Here is a 5,000-nt window from a genome sequence, read left to right as displayed (position 1 = left end):
GTTTGTAAACAGGAAACCTGTCTATAATTAAACGCGCTTGGTCGGGACTATTGCCGTCCCTTTAGCGCTATAAGTAAACGTGCTTGGTCGGGACTATTGCCGTCCCTTTAGCGCTATAAGTAAACACGCTTGGTCGGGACTATTGCCGTCCCTTTAGCGCTATAAGTAAACGCGCTTGGTCGGGACTATTGCCGTCCCTTTAGCGCTATAAGTAAACGCGCTTGGTCGGGACTATTGCCGTCCCTTTAGCGCTATAAGTAAACGTGCTTGGTCGGGACTATTGCCGTCCCTTTAGCGCTATAAGTAAACGTGCTTGGTCGGGACTATTGCCGTCCCTTTAGCACTATAAGTAAACGAGCTTGGTCGGGACTATTGCCGTCCCTTTTGACGCAGTTATGTTAAGGAAAAGGTCGTGGGTGGGCGTACGGTTCTGTGACACGCGGGAGGAAAGAAAAAATCGACTATAGCCAGCGTGACAAGCAGGACGTGAACCCCTCTCTCCTGGGTGAAAGTCCTGTGTCTGACCCATCCACCCCCCCAACCAACCTCCTTACATACTACTCTCTAAATCCTCTCTAACTGCTGCTCTCCCCGGGGCGTTACACAAACACGCTGAAAGACGCCTTTTTCGTCACATCAGACGCTGACAGCCACTGTCCAAACGTCCTAATTTTACGAGTTCAGAATGAGAACGGGTTGAACATACGGTATGTTGAAGTTTAGTCAGGATACTGTTTAAAAACCATTTCAATTGTTTTTTTTTTCAAATGCTATAAAATTGAATAAAAGTAGTGAACTGATCCTTAATTTTACTTGTGAAGCGTTTTGTATGGATCCATCCACGTTATTTTTGGGAAATTAGGATGAAAAAACCCTCCAAATTTTTGACAAAGAAATTTGGAAACAGATGAAATTTGACCCGAGGACAACAGGAGGGTTAAAGTCCCCATATTATGCTCATTTTCAGGTTCATAATTGTATTTAGAGGTTGTACCAGAATAGATTTACATGGTTTAGTTTTTAAAAAACACCATATTTTTGTTGTACTGCACATTGCTGCAGCTCCTCTTTTCACCCTGTGTTCAGGTCTCTGTTTTAGCTACAGAGTGAGACCTCTCACTGCTGGAACATCTTTGTTGGCAGTCGCACATGCTCAGTAGCTAGGTAAGATCACATGCTCAGTAGCTAGGTAAGATCACATGATCAGTAGCTAGGTAAGATCACATGCTCAGTAGCTAGGTAAGATCACATGATCAGTAGCTAGGTAAGATCACATGCTCAGTAGCTAGGTAAGATCACATGATCAGTAGCTAGGTAAGATCACATGCTCAGTAGCTAGGTAAGATCACATGCTCAGTAGCTAGGTAAGGACTACATGAGCTAGCTAGCTGTTTCTCCAACTTCAGTAGTACAAGGCAGGATTAGCCGGGAGACTTCTTCTAAACGAGGGTACACTTCCAACTTTGTGGAATACCTGCAGAACAGGGACATAGAAGTAGTTTTATACAATTTATTTTGTAGATTAGGGTGAATTTGTTTGTGTTGTAGCAGTGTTTTGCCATTGAGAACGAGCTAGCATGCTAACGGTTAGCCTCCTAGCCCCCTCGTCTCAGCTAGTGACGTAGAAAGCCGTGCAGATTTTGACCAGCTCACCCAGAGACTGAAGACAGGACACATTCAGAAACCGTATCTCACTCTAAACAGCATGGATGGTTTTTTTATCAAAGCTTGTATGTGTGTGGAAGCACCAGAGACACAAAATAACACCCCAAATCCCAGAAAAAGTGATTTTTTCATAATATCGGCACTTTAAAGTAACATTACGCGAGCCGTGCTATAATATTCCCCCTTGCAGAGATTTCAGCAACAGGGAATATATCCAGAATTTCCACACAGCTGCCGGCAACATGAACCGATTTGCATTTTAATTCAACCCATAATTCTAGAAATGTGTTCAAAAACGTGCAACAATTTCAATTTAAAAGTAATAGCTGCAGAGATGCTCATGATTAAATATGAGCAGCATCTTTTACATTACAGTCATATTTTATAAAATGCAAATAAGTGAATAAGTGCATCTTTTCAGAGGGAGCTGAACCTAAAAACTTCCTCCCGGAGACAATCTCCTTCTGCAGCGTTCGCTCAGTGAAAGCTGCGAGATATGCTTTCTCCTCACACCGTGTATTAATAGTTTGGTGAGAATTGCACAGAGAGCCTCTGAAGGAAACACACACAACTGACTGGGCTGCGAGCACAGAAACCTCTTGCCAGCACAAGACAGTCGGTGTGAGTTTAAAGCGTCGGTTTAAAAGTTGTAATCGTAAGCATATGCACCGCAATCTGTTCTGTTATTTATCTGTGCGCTAATCACCGAGCACAGCAACATTTCTCTCCCTCTGCCTTGCCTCGCATGAATCTGGAAGGATTTCACAAGTTATACTTCATAGGCTAATCTCACTCCATGACTCTAATTAACGCATCATTAAAAGCATAATTCAGATAATTATAATTTCTCACTTTTTAAATGAGGAGACGGGGAAGAAGGGGAAGGGTGTCTGAGGAGCCAATTTAGTGAGTGAAACAGACTCTGAGGCGGGCGGGCGACGGGTGGGTGGAGAGAAGATCCACACAATGAGCCGCTAAAGTGTGTGTGAGAACAAGAAGTGAGACTGTGGATCACATCACAACAAGACACGGAAGATCTGGATCTCTGCCCGCCGGAGGAAACCGTTCACCCCAAAAACACAAACATGTTTCATGCTGGAGAGGTCGTGTGTCGTGTATTGTTTGTGGGAATTTGTATCAGGGCAGTCGGCCAATTTTACACTCTACCGTTGATATTTATAGGTTTTACAAGCTGATTCCGGCATTTTCACACTAGTTTATAAACTAATATCTTCTGCTACGTTTCCCCCTCTCATTCCCCCTGCTCCTCTCATTCCACCTGCTCCTCTCATTCCCCCTGCTCTGGTGTTTCCTCCTCTCATTCCCCCTGCTCTGGTGTTTCCTACTCTCATTCCCCCTGCTCTGGTGTTTCCTACTCTCATTCCCCCTGCTCTGGTGTTTCCTACTCTCATTCCCCCTGCTCCTCTCATTCCCCCTGCTCTTGTGTTCCCCCTCTCATTCCCCCCTGCTCTGGCGTTTCCCCCTCTCATTCCCCCTGCTCTGGCGTTTCCCCCCCTCATTCCACCTGCTCCTCTCATTCCCCCTGCTCTGGCGTTTCCCCCTCTCATTCCCCCTGCTCTGGCGTTTCCCCCCCTCAGTCCACCTGCTCCTCTCATTCCCCCTGCTCTGGCGTTTCCCCCTCTCATTCCCCCTGCTCCTCTCATTCCCCCTGCTCTGGCGTTTCCCCCTCTCATTCCCCTCTGCTCTGGTGTTTCCCCCCCTCATTCCCCCTGCTCCTCTCATTACCCCTGCTCTGGCATTTCCCCCCCTCATTCCACCTGCTCCTCTCATTCCCCCTGCTCTGGCGTTTCCCCCCCTCATTCCCCCTGCTCCTCTCATTCCCCCTGCTCTGGCGTTTCCCCCTCTCATTCCCCCTGCTCCTCTCATTCCCCCTGCTCTGGTGTTTCCCCCTCTCATTCCCCCTGCTCCTCTCATTCCCCCTGCTCTGGCGTTTCCCCCTCTCATTCCCCCTGCTCTGGCAATTCCCCCTCTCTGAAACGACCGTCACCTTACGGTGCTCTGCACCCGGCTCACAGTCACCTTTTCTCGGCTAAACTTAACTGTCATGTGACCGTCTGCTTTGGAATTAGTGAAACTAATCTTGAATAATAAATTAATTACGCCCAGGGCCGTTTAAAAGTTGATCACAACTCTTTTTATTATCTGAACAGGTTGTAATCTTTACACATTTATATCCATTTCAACCAATCTGCTGCATCGTTACATCCCTAACATCCAGCAATTACCTGAAGATTAAGAGAGTGATTTTCTCTCTCCTGTTTTTAGGAGCGTCTGGTTTTATCACCTGTGTGTGTGTGTCTGTGTGTGTGCGTCTCTGTGTGTCTGTGTGTCTTTCTGTGTGTGTGTGTGTGTCTGTGTGTGTGTGTGTGAGTGTGTGTATGTCTGTGTGTGTGTGTGTCTGTCTCTGTGTGTGTCTGTGTGTGTGTGTGTGTGCGTCTCTGTGTGTGTGTGTGTCTGTGTGTCTGTCTGTGTGTGTGTGTGTGAGTGTGTGTATGTCTGTGTGTGTGTGTCTGTGTGTGTTTGTGTGCGAGTGTGTGTATGTCTGTGTATGTGTGTGTCCGTCTCTGTGTGTGTGTGTGTGTGTGTGTGTGTGTGTGTGTGTGTGTGTAGAATATATCAGCAGGTACAGATTTCAGGTTGTGTGGTGTCATCAGGAGGTGCAGCTTCCTGGCGACTGTCCAAATCAATTATCCCACCTTCTCACACACACACACACACACACACACACACACACACACACACACCTCCGCTCTCTCATCAGAGGTGTGAATGAGGAAAGCATCGTTTTGCAAATCTGAATTTGTGAGCTGCACTTTTTAAAGAGGACGACTTCACTTAAACCTCCTCAAGTGCTCAACGTCAAACTCATCCAGCGAGAATCACCTTTACTGTAGTCTCGCTTTGCCAGACCTTCCTCCACGGCGCTGCGGAGGAAGGTCTGTCTAGTCCACACAGCATTCCTGGACGGGAGGAAAACGTCCTCTGGTTTATCAGCATTTCTTTAAACCAATCACAATCATCGTGGGCGGGGCTAAGCTCCGGACGGAGCCACGTTGCCTCTGCTAAACAGTCTCAGGAAGGAACTTGAGCTCGGCTCCCCTTAATAAGACATGGGCTCCCCTGAAAACGTGATTAGTGAAATTTTGGGTGCAAAATATTGACAATATGTCATTCTGACGTGCAATTTCAGTTTTGTGTAATGTGATCATCGTGGATTATTATTGTAAAATTGCAAAAATATCAATCATCCATGCATGACGGCGATTTAAACTTACACTGTAAACCTTTGATGTAAATTTACAGCTACAATTTCA

The 5,000-nt window shown here is 46.3% G+C and overlaps 1 long non-coding RNA gene across 1 annotated transcript in view; it reads right to left on the bottom strand.

Annotated features, from left to right (window-relative positions):
• The window catches only part of LOC118496183, an 8,712-nt gene that overhangs the window by 2,014 nt on the left and 1,698 nt on the right, over positions 1-5,000 (bottom strand). The gene's annotated exons all lie outside the window — the stretch shown is intronic.

The sequence above is a fragment of the Sander lucioperca genome, chromosome 1, assembly GCF_008315115.2.
Source record: "Sander lucioperca isolate FBNREF2018 chromosome 1, SLUC_FBN_1.2, whole genome shotgun sequence".
Lineage (NCBI taxonomy): Eukaryota > Metazoa > Chordata > Actinopteri > Perciformes > Percidae > Sander > Sander lucioperca.
This window is presented reverse-complemented; position numbering and strand designations above follow the sequence as displayed.